General features: G+C 49.4%; 1 long non-coding RNA gene across 1 annotated transcript; it reads right to left on the bottom strand.

Moving 5' to 3' along the window:
- Window positions 1-11183: 11183 nt before the first annotated feature.
- Window positions 11184-12021, bottom strand: LOC108642399. Its single transcript, XR_003916351.1, has 2 exons — window positions 11951-12021; window positions 11184-11426 (listed from the first exon to the last, which is right to left on the bottom strand). It is a non-coding gene; the product is annotated as an uncharacterized LOC108642399 (long non-coding RNA).
- Window positions 12022-12310: the final 289 nt, after the last annotated feature.

The raw sequence follows: 12310 nt of genomic DNA, 5'->3' as shown, positions 1-12310 counted from the left end.
GGAGCAGCATCAGGGACATGTCGTGTGGGCACCCATGGCCATGCCCACCGAAGATACACAACATCCAGCACAGTACTGTCCATAAAGCCGTGGCTATTAGGGACAAGGGACACCTGTGACTGGCAGGACCAGGACACAGGTCCTACTTCTCAGTGAGAGCATCTGCAGAGCTGCTCCATCACTCCCACAACAAACATCCTGCACCAACAGGCACTGACAGGCTCTGTGTCCCAACTCCACTGCCAGGCAGGAGCATCCCCAGGGACATACACACTGGTCAGCCCCAACATGCCCAGCTGCTTCTCCTCACACCAAGCCACCTTTGTCACCCCCACAGCCAGCAGGCACAGCACAGCCTCCATGCCAAGGACACGCACACACGGCCCAGCCCTGCAATGCCAAACTGCTCATCTTTATTCAAGCTGGGAAAAGCAGCCTCTGCCCCACACACCCCACGGCTGGCATGAGATGTCTCCAGCCCAGCAGCACCCAGCAGGAGCAGCTGCCACTGCTGCTGTGCCAGCAGCTGGGCATGGCAGAGGCAGGGGGGGGAGAGGACCTCAGGAGATGGTTCCAGGAGCCAGAAGCGAGGGGGACGTCCTGCTGGGACATTTCAGGGTCTCAACTCCACATGCTGTACAAAGAAAGCAGAAAAGCTCTTGTAACTTTTCCTCCCACTCTCTCCCACCTCCCCCGCAAGGACCATCCAGTCTGTGGTACAGGAGACTCAGGCTCAGCACAGGTGAGCTCCAGTCCTTTGTGCAGACAGTTTGGACCTGGGTTATCTCAGTGGTGACAGCCCTGACTCCAAGTCTGTGCACATGCAGCAAAACCTGGATCATGTCCTGGGTGCTGCCCAAGGACAGCAAATGCTTCACTCTTTAGCGGTTTTGGTGAGTCCTCTGCAAAGCCTGAATGAGCCTCCTGGCACTGGAGGAGAGTTGGGAGGCACTGGCTGACCTGGGGCTCCTGCAGCCCCACTCAGGGTTGGCCCAAACCTAAAAGGGCTTTTGCCTTCATTCTTGGGCATCTGTCACAAATCATAAAGGCAGGAGATTATTTATCAAGCATTAGCTAGAAATAAATTTGTAACAAATAATTCTGTGGAAAAAGGAGGAAAAGTTTTCTTCAGCCAGGGATCTCTTACCTTTTGCAACAGTAAGTAGAAGAAGTACATTTTCCAGCAGCTCTTGTACCAGAGGGGCATTTCACAAATGCGCAGAATCCCCCGGTTGATTTGCATTTGAGTGTGTTATCCCATGCTATGGGGAAAGGCACACAGACAACAATTAAATCAACAGTCTGGGAGAGCTGTGTAGGTTTGCAGAAAGACTGACACTCCCTGTGCATCTCAGGACAATAGTTGTGCTCAGCTCAAAACTCCCCACAGATACAGCTTCAAGACCAACATGTCTCATCTAGAAGGACTCTTTCCCCCTAAATTGGTGCACACAAGAGCAGAGAGTGGGAAGGACCAGCATGAGGTCGAGGAAGAGCCTTGCTGGCCCCCCAGCTGCATTGCCAACACTGCCTGCCCCAGCACAGCTGGAAAGCAGGGGACTCCTCCCATGCCACATGCCTGTCCTGGCTGTGCCATGATTGGTGTGACCTCTGAGGGAAAGTCCTTGCCCAGCCCTTGCAGGGATCTTGCCTTGGGGTAATGAGGCTTTGGGACACATGGTTGATGCAGGACTAGATGAGAAGGGACAGCTTTGTGCCTTGGAGACCCACCAATCCAAACACCCCTGGGGCTCTCCCCCACCCCTGCATAGGGCAAGAGACCACCCAGAGACACTGAAAAAGGGAACATCTGGGTGCAGAGCTGGAGCCTGAAACCACCCTCCTTCCTGACCCACAGAAGAAGCTTGGCTTGTATTTCCAGGGGCTCCATATGCACCACATCTGTGTCTGTTGGAAATTCACTTGAAAAACTCCATTTTCCTCAATCCCCCCCAATATTTCCATCCTTCCAAGTAACGTGGTCACTTCCCAGGACATGGAAACCCCAGTGATGGGGATCACACTTCCTCCAACTCCACACTCACCTGCAGCACCCTGGACCAGCAGGAGGAGCAAGGGGAAGAGCAGGTACAGGATCTTCATGGCCGATCCACCACTCCCACGTCTTCACAGGGCTGCAGAGGGCACACCAAGGCAATGAGGACATGGAGGACCCCAGGGGGTGCAGAAGCCTGGGCACTGGGGTTCCCCAAACTGCAGAGAGGCTGCCTCCAAACACAGCACATGATCTTTCCTCTACCTTTCTCTTAAGAACAATTCTGAGGTCTGTGACACCCTGAACATCTTGGGAGTGTTTTGTGATGTCTCAGTCTCTGGGAAATCCATTATCTAAGATGATCCTTTTCCAAGAACTTTCTCTAAAATCTTCCACACACATTCCCCAGAGAACAGAGTGCAGATCTGGGACCAACTGTTGCCAATTCAATTCAAATAAATGTCCATTCAAATCCTGGAACTGAAGAGATGAAACTGCCATTGACAGTTACAGAACTAAAGGACTTTTACTCCCTCAGAATTCATGGATCAAACCCATGCCCCAAACATTCTGCCCAATCACGTCTTCTTCCCTTGGCTCAGGAAAGTACTCCCAGTATGGCTTGGCAGTGCCCATCCCCATCTTCAGACCATTCCCAGGATTCCCATCAAGGACACTCCCCAGTCCCACACTTACCCCCCCTGCCCCATGCAGCCCCGATCCAGGGATGAGCCAGAGGGCAGGGAAGTGTCTTGGTGGCCAGAAATGGAAACAAAAATCAACCTTTGGAGTTACTGAAAGCCTGAAATGATGGGAAATCTCCCTACTGCTGTGGGAAAAATATCTCCCTACTTTACTAACTTAAGCTCCCACTCAAAGCCCCCCAACAAAGAAGCTTTTGGGTCCCTCCTGCAGCATCCAGGCACATTTCCAGTCTCTCCTCTACTTAGAAAACCTTAGTTTCCCCTTCCACATATTCTGGGCTCTTCAAATCTTATGAAGGCTTTTATTTCTTTCCCAGACATCTCTGGATACTTCCAGCTGTTTGTCCTTTAGGTGAGTCTGTGCAGATTGTCTTTGAGCTGAGAACCTGAATGGGGAGCTTTCCAGAATAAGACCCCACAGTCACCTACCTGATAAAGGCCTTGGTGTTCAGGCAGCACCAAACTCAACAGGAACCACTTGTATCCAGATGCCCTTGGGATCAGCGAATGCTACTTTGCCCAAAACAGCCTGGTTTTATAGCCCTCCTGGTGGGTGGGACATGCCTTTATTGCTGCTGACACATCTGCCCTTGGCCAACCAGGCAGTGCCCCATCAGTGTGGGAGTGCTGGTGCTGCTCCTCATCCCTCCCTGCTGCAGTGGCAGAGGCTGAGGGGCCTCCTGAGACAGTTCCAGTGCACCCTTATCCTCCTGCTACACATTCCTTTGACACAAGAGCTTGGAAGGAGCCTGTGGCAGAATAGCCCCACCGTGATAAGGTCTAAAATCCAATCAGGGAACCTATAAGGTGCAAGTTGTCAACTGCTGGCACCCCTGTGTTGCCTTGCTGTTAAATTGGGCAAAGCCATCCTGTTTCACCAGACTTTGAACGCACTCCCTGCTTTTGAAGCAGGATTTGACAGATAAGCTCGCCTGCGGTCTTGTGAATTTATGTTTACCAGTCTATCACTTTAGAACTATAAAAGCCCTGTCCAACTTCCATATGGCAGACTCTTTCACACACTTCCTTGAAGTCTGGACCTTCTCCTGTAAAGCAGGGCTGCCTCTTCATGGTTGCTGCTCAGGGGTTAAGAGGAAGAGAGATCTGCCTGCTATCTCCCATGGTGAGTTATATCAGTCTCCACTTAACAGTAGTTTCTTATGCTACCTTCCATACAGTTGCTTTAACATAATTGCTTTGTTACACTGCACTGTATCACTTTGTTATGTAATACCCCACCAGTAGATGTTTAGCTTTTACACTGGGTAGTAAAGAATTCTGATTAAGGTCTTTTGTCTGTTCACCTGTTTGTTAATTTGTCATAATAAATAACTCATTTGTACAAATGTACCCGGTTTGCCATCATTAAAACCTGTGGGTGGTTTAATCACACCTCTATAATTCATTTTAATTTAAACTGTTGACACAAGATAGGATACAGCCACATCTAAACCTTTCTCTGAAAAGGAGTTTAGATAGCCACACCTAAATCCTTCTCTGAAAAGGAGTTCAGAAAGAAAGGGAGTCCTTTCTGCACCTTGTGATTCAACAGCAAGACTTTGGAATAACATTGTCTAAGCCTTCCACTCTCCCGTGACTGAGTCCCTGGGGTGTGGGAACAGCTTTGCTCTGCAGAGGTGAAGGGTGCTCATGGTGACTGCTCAGGGTCAGTGTCAGGACAGGAGAGAACAGGGAGAGGAAAGGCCATGGCAGACAGGGCTGATCTGAACTATTCCTCACTGATCTCTTCAGTGCTGGAAAGCCATGGCAGTGGATGATTATTGGAGTCAGTCTCTTCTGGCAGGTACCAATCATCAGGACCAGAGAAAATGGCCACTAGCAGCAACAGGGAAGATTTAGATTGGATACTAGGAACAATTTCTTTGCAGTAATTGTGGTCATGCATTGCAATACTCTGCCCAGGGTATTGTGGAGTCCCCATCCCTGGAGGGATTTAAAAGCTGTGTAGATGTGGCACTTGAAGACATGGTTTAGTGGTGAGAGACAAGGGACACTGTATGGGGCGTGTCCCAGGGATGCAGGGGGTGCATTCTGGGTCTCGAAGTCCCTGGACAGCATACTGGCACATGGGCAGTGTGTGTCCTGCTGTCGTTGGCCAGGTGGGTCACATGCCCCCCCCCCGAGATTATATAAAGGGGGCATTTTCCTTTAAATAAAGAGATTTGGCTGCTTGCTGACTGAGCTGCTGGGTCTTATTATATTACATTAATAAGCCACAAATGGCCCCCTCAACGTGAGGCAACTCCCTGTATCAGGGATGATTAGAGAATCCCTTGTAACAAGGCAAAATTTGGTAGTGTTCGGACAGGCTCGTTTTTAAAACTTGGAAAGCTTTTCTCCAAAAAAAGAACCGGACGTCATATACCGAGCTAAAAGCAGGCAGAAAATGTTGTTAAACAAAGGATGTCGAATACCAGTGCGAAAAGAGGACTGGGATGTCGTGCAGCAGAGGACTGCAAGGGAGCTCCGAAAATCTAAGCACTGTGCGCACGAGAGATCTGGCAGAGGAAGCTTTGAAAGAAAGAAGAGGTAAAGCTACAGAGAATTTGAGGTAAGAAGCCGGCATGGGAAGTTAAAATTCAAGGGAAATGATAGAAAATAACTATAATGGGATTTCTGCTAAGCAGAATCCTCAGTGTAACTGCTTGGAAAAAAAAATGGAGAGACTGCTTGAGAGAAAGCAGAGATAGAAGATGTGGACACTTTAAAAATCTCACAGAGAAACTTAAGCTGGTCCACGGAGAAAATCTTTAAACCTCCTGTTTCCCCCACGAGCCTTAACAGACAAAGTACTCTCCCAAACACCGAGAGAAGAAAGAAACGGGGTGGGAGGGAACCACGTGCAGACTGAGCACTGTGTGCAAACCTAAAGGACCTAACAAAGGACTTGAGCTGGGTTTTACGTGGCCAGGAGCGAACACATGGCACAGACTGTGTGGTTGTTAGGGAGAGACAGACCTTGGGTCCACGAGGCACTGCCAAGCTGCAGCCACGTGGCGGCCACGCCGCGGCTTGGGAATCACCATCTTGCCCATGGCCAGCTTGCCGTGTGTCCCAGCTTGTGGAAACGTGCTTAAAACATGTTAATCTGATAAGCAGTGAAACAACAGAGGACACCAGGGGGGAGCAAGTTTTGTCCCCTCTAAAAAAGACAGGCAGTCATGCAGCACAGGGACAGAGCGCTGCCCCTGCACCGGCTGCCTCCGTGCTGCTGCTGAAAGAGTCCATTGGACCCGCTGTGATAGCTTCTTGTGGGTCATAGCTGCCTAAAAAACCTAGTTAAAACTGATTATAGTGGCTCTAACCAACATAATTCAAGAAGTAAGACCTGCAAAATGCTCTAGGAAAAAATTCATCAGCCAACAATGAAACAGATCCGCAATAGAAAATCTTGCACAGTCAACCTTGAGGTAAAAGACAATAAAAGCATTAAAATGACTTCTTGATTCTACTTCAAGCTCCAGCTAAAGGACCACCTTTCAACATTCAACCTCGAGGTAAAAAGACATTAAAAAGACATTAAAATGACTTCTATTTCTTTACTTCAAGCTCCAGCAAAAGGCGACTTTGAAGTAAAGGACACTAAAAAACCATAAAATTACTTCTACTACTTTACTTCAAAAAAAAGCAGAGAAACTGCATGTTTGCCTAGCCTCTATATCTGTTTCTACCACACTAGCCATCTGAAACTGTCTAAATTGTTATTAACGTGTTTGTTAAATTTGTTATTAAGGGCAAAAAGCAGCTACCAAGGATGGATGGACAAAGGCTGATAATTAACTGCATTCCAGAAACCACAGACAGCTTAAACTGGTTGCTTGCAAAGGATGCTAAGTTTCAAGCTGCGTTAGCATATTGTAATGATAACTTGTTTTATATACTGTGTTAGCATATATGCATGGTAACTACTCTGTGTATCTTTAAGTTTACTGACTTTTGATTTTTCTGAACAAGGCTCACTTGTTCAACAAGCTGTTGTCAAGGAGCACACTGCACGCCAAACGTATTTCAAAACAGTAAAAAAGGGGGAGGAAGGGTTATAGGTCTCCTCTAGGTGTGTAAACTTACATTAACTTTTCTTCAAAACAGAAAAATCACAAAGAAATAATAATTGATAAAACAGAACCAAAGTAATGCAGAGTTTGGAAACACAGTTATGTTTACCATTTGATAATGATGTTTACATTTCAGGTTTACAATTGAAAATGACCAGTGAGGCAAAATGTGAGTGTATAAAGCACCTTAAATACCAAATGCCTTACAAAGGTATCACAACCTCAGCCACATGGTCACACTGGAGAAATTCACTTTACGGCATTTAATCTGCTTTTGAAACAAAGTTGATTTTTCCCATTTACATAAACCCTGAGAAAAATAAAGGTTGCAATTTTATAGGTACTACGCTGTTGGGCCAAGGGCCTTAGATTAATAAAGCTGTTTTTCCAGGTTACACAATACCCTTTAGGAAAATAAAGGTTTAAGGTAATGCCAAACAGGTCTAAAAGGTTAAAGAGAACACTTCCAATAGACAAGTAAGCTGTTAAGGAACCAAAGTGAGTGGTGTGCTGGGTCACTGCGATGCAATAGTAATTGTTTAAGATATTGTTCTCTTATTTGCACTGTTGTTGTTGCACTGTTTTTCTGTCTCGCCTTAAGTAATTGGATTGGGGGAGATGGGCACATGGGCAGTGTATGTCCTGCTGTCATTGACCAGGTGAGTCACATGCCCCCCAGAGGGTATATAAAGGGGGCATTTTCCTTTAAATAAAGATATTTGGCTACTTGACAACCAAGCTGCTGGGTCTTGTCTTATTATATTACATTAATAAGCCACAGGACACCTGTGACTGGCAGGACCAGGACACAGGTCCCACTTCTCAAAGGGAGCATCTGCAGAGTTGCTCCATCACTCCCACAACAAACACCCTGCACCAACAGGCACTGACAGGCTCTGTGTCCCCACTCCACTGCCAGGCACGAGCATCCCCAGGGACACACACACTGGTCAGCCCCAGCATCCCCAGCTGCTTCTCCTCACACCAAGCCACCTTTGCCACCCCCACAGCCAGCAGGCACAGCACAGCCTCCATGCCAAGGACACGCACACACGGCCCAGCCCTGCAATGCCAAACTGCTCATCTTTATTCAAGCTGGGAAAAGCAGCCTCTGCCCCACAGACCCCACGGTTGGGATGAGATGTCTCCAGCCCAGCAGCACCCAGCAGGAGCAGCTGCCACTGCTGCTGTGCCAGCAGCTGGGCATGGCAGAGGCAGGGAGGGGAGAGGACATCGGGAGATGGTTCCAGGCGCCAGAAGCGAGGGGAACGTCCTGCTGGGACATTTCAGTATCTGTCTCTGTACAAAGAAAGCAGAGAAGCACGTCAGCTCTTGTAACTTTTCCTCCCACTCTCTCCCACCTCCCCCGCAAGGACCATCCAGTCTGTGGTGCAGGAGACTCAGGCTCAGCACAGGTGAGCTCCAGTTCTTTTGTGCAGACAGTTTGGACCTGGGTTATCTCAGTGGTGACAGCCCTCATTCCAAGTCTGTGCACATGCAGCAAAACCTGGATCATGTCCTGGGTGCTGCCCAAGGACAGCAAATGTTTCACTCTTTAGCGGTTTTGGTGAGTCCTCTGCAAAGCCTGAATGAGCCTCCTGGCACTGGAGGAGAGTTGGGAGGCACTGGCTGACCTGGGGCTCCTGCAGCCCCACTCTGGTCTGGTCCAAACCCATGAGGGCTTTTGCCTTCATTCTTGGGCCTCTCCCACAGACCATAAATGCAGGAGATTATTTATCAAGCATTAGCTAGAAAGAAATTTCTAACAGATCTTTCTGTGGAAAAAGGAGGAAAATCTTTTTTCAGCCAGGGTTCTTGTCCTTACCTTTTGCAGCACAAAGTGTCTTTTGAGCAGAATCCAATTGGTATTGTAGGGAAGGGGCAACGTTCAGGACTGCAGAATCCCCCTCGCCGTCTGCATTTATTTGGATCTCCTGTTTCCATGGGCAAAGACACACAGAGAACAATTCCAGTGACAATCTGGGAGAGCTGTGTGTTGTGCAGCACAGCTGAAACTTCCCGTGAATTTCAGGCCAACAGATGGGCTCAGCTCAAAACTCCCTACAGACACATCTTCCATTGCAAGGAGGACTTTTCCCCCCTATATTGGGTGCACACAAGAGCAGAGAGTGGGAAGGACCAGCATGAGGTCAAGGAAGAGCCTTGCTGGCCCCCCAGCTGCATTGCCAACACTGCCTGCCCCAGCACAGCTGGAAAGCAGGGGACTCCTCCCATGCCACATGCCTGTCCTGGCTGTGCCATGATTGGTGTGACCTCTGAGGGAAAGTCCTTGCCCAGCCCTTGCAGGGATCATGCCTTGGGGTAATGAGGTTTTGGGACACTCAGTTGATGCAGCACTAGATGAGAAAGGACAGCTCTGTGTCCCATGGAGACCCACCAATCTAAACAGTCCTGGGGCTCTTTCCCACCACTGTATGGGGCAAGAGAGCATGCAGAGACACTGACAAAGGAACATCTGGGTGCAGAGCTGGAGCTTGAAACCCAACCCCTTCTTTACCCACAGAAGAAGCCAGGCTTGTATTTCCAGGGGCTACACACACCCCAAGTCTGTGTCTGTTAGAAATTCACTTGAAAAATTCCATTTCCCTCAATCGTCCCTAACATTTTATGCTTCCAAGGAACTTGGTTACTTCCCAGGACATGGAAAATTCCAGTTATGAGGGCCAAGACCTTCCTCCAAATCCCCTCTTTCCCTCTCACCTGCAGCAACCTGGACCAGCAGGAGGAGCAAGGGGAAGAGCAGGTACAGGATCTTCATGGCTGATCCACCACTCCCACGTCTTCACAGGGCTGCAAAGGGCACACCAAGGCAATGAGGACATGGAGGACCCCAGGGGGTGCAGAAGCCTGGGCACTGGGGTTCCCCAAACTGCAGAGAGGCTGCCTCCAAACACAGCACATGATCTTTCCTCTACCTTTCTCTTAAGAACCATTACGAGGTCTGTGACACCCTGAACATCTTGGGAGTGTTTCCTCATGTCTCAGTCTCTGGGAAATCCATTATCTAAGATGATCCTTTTCCAATAACTTTCTCTAAAATCTTCCACACACATTCCCCAGAGAACAGACTGCACACCTGACTCCAGTTGTTACCCATTTGCCCACAAAGAGTATCTCGGGTCCCTGCTGCAGCATCAAGGCACATTTCCAGTCTATCCTCTCCTTAGGAATGCTTAGATACACCTCCCACATGTTCTCAGCTCTTAGACTGATATGAAGGCTTTTATTCTCTTTCCCAGACATCTCTGATGGTCTAAGAGCACGTCTGGATACTTCCAGCTGTTTGCCCTCTGGTGAGTCTGTGGAGATGGGCTCTGAGCTGAGAATCTGAATGGGCAGCTTTCCAGAAAGAGACCCCACAGTCACCTACCTGATGAAGGTCTTGGTGTTCAGGCAGCAGCAAATCCAACAGCAATCGTTCGGCTTCAGATGGCCTTGGGATCAGGGAATGCTGCTTTGCCTAAAACACCCATGTTTTATACTCCTCCTGGTGGGTGGGACATGCCCTTACTGCTGTTGACACAACTGCCCTTGGCCAACCAGGCAGTGCCCCATCAGTGTAGAGGTGCTGGGGCTGCCCCTCATCCCTCCCTGCTGCAGTGGCAGAGGCTGAGGGGCCTCCTGGGGCTGTTGCAATGTCACCATTATCCTCCTCCAACACATCCTGTGACACAAGGGCTGGGCAGGAGCTGCCTGGAGTTAGGGAACAGCTTTGCTCTGCAGAGGTGAAGGGTGCTCGTGGTGACTGCTCAGGGTCAGTGTCAGGAGAGGAGAGCACAGGGAGAGGAAAGGCCGCAACAGAAAGGGCTGATCTGAATATCCCTCACTAAACTCTCCATTTCTGGAAAGCAATGGCAGTGGAAAGTTTTTTCAGATTGGTCCCTTCTCCCAGGGTACAAGTGACAGGAGCAGAGAAAATGGCCTCAAATTGCACCAGGGTGGTTTAGTTCAGGCATTAGAACAATTTCTTCACCAAAAGTGTGGTCAGGAACTGGTACAGCTGTCCAGGATATTCTGCAGTCCCCATCCCTAGAAGGATTCATAACCATGTAGGTATGGAACTGGGGACATGATTTAGTGGTGCCGTGGTTGTAAGGGACAAGGGACACCTGTGACTGGCAGGACCAGGACACAGGTCCTACTTCTCAAAGGGACATCTGCAGAGTTGCTCCATCACTCCTACAACAAACATCCTGCACCAACAGGCACTGACAGGCTCTGTGTCCCCACTCCACTGCCAGGCACGAGCATCCCCAGGGACACACACACTGGTCAGCCCCAACATCCCCAGCTGCTTCTCCTCACACCAAGCCACCTTTGCCACCCCCACAGCCAGCAGGCACAGCACAGCCTCCATGCCAAGGACACGCACACACGGCCCAGCCCTGCAATGCCAAACTGCTCATCTTTATTCAAGCTGGGAAAAGCAGCCTCTGCCCCACAGACCCCACGGCTGGCATGAGATGTCTCCAGCCCAGCAGCACCCAGCAGGAGCAGCTGCCACTGCTGCTGTGCCAGCAGCTGGGCATGGCAGAGGCAGGGAGGGGAGAGGACCTCAGGAGATGGTTCCAGGAGCCAGAAGCAAGGGGGACGTCCTGCTTGGACATTTCAGGGTCTCAACCCCAGGTGCTGTACAAAGAAAGCAGAGAAGCACGTCAGCTCTTGTAACTTTCCCTCCCACTCTCTCCCACCTTCCCCACAAGGACCATCCAGTCTGTGGTGCAGGAGATTCAGACTAAGCACAGGTGAGGTCCAGTCCTTTGTGCAGACAGTTTGGACCTGGGTTATCTCAGTGGTGACAGCCCTGACTCCAACTCTGTGCAGATGCAGCAAAACCTGGATCATGTTCTGGGTGCTGCCCAAGGACAGTAAATACTTCACTCTTTGTTGGCTTGGTTGAGTCCTCTGCAAAGCCTGAATGAGCCTCCTGGCACTGGAGGAGAGTGGGGAGGCACTGGTTGACCTGGGGCTCCTGCAGCCCCACTCAGGGATGGGCCAAACCCAAAAGGGCTTTTACCTTCTTTCTTGTGCCTCTCCCACAAACCATAAATGCAGGAGAGTATTTAGCAGGCATTAGCTTGAGATGACTTTGTAACAAATCTTTCTCTGAAAAAAAGAGAACTATCTTTGTGAACCAGGGATCTCTTACTTACCTTTTGCAACATACTCTAAATGTTGAGCATCTTCCAATTGGTTTGGTACCGTAGGGGCATTTCCCAAATCTGCAGTCTCCCCCATTTATTTTGCATCTGAATTTGCTTCCTGTTTCCATGGGGCAAGACACACAGAACAATTAAATCAACAGTCTGGGAGAGCTGTGTATGTTTGCAGAAAGGCTGATACTCCCTGTGCATCTCAGGCCAATAGTTGTGCTCAGCTCCAACCTCCCATCAGATACAGCTTCAAGACCAACATGTCTCACCTAGAAGGACTCTTTCCCCCTAAATTGGTGCACACAAGAGCAGAGAGTGGGGAGGACCAGCATGAGGTCGAGGAAGAGCCTTGCTGGCCCC

The sequence above is a fragment of the Manacus vitellinus genome, unplaced genomic scaffold (assembly GCF_001715985.3).
Source record: "Manacus vitellinus isolate BGI_N305 unplaced genomic scaffold, ASM171598v3 scaffold_82_pilon, whole genome shotgun sequence".
In the NCBI taxonomy this organism is placed as follows: domain Eukaryota; kingdom Metazoa; phylum Chordata; class Aves; order Passeriformes; family Pipridae; genus Manacus; species Manacus vitellinus.
Note: the sequence above shows the minus strand (reverse complement) of the source record. Positions and strands in the feature narration are given on the sequence as shown.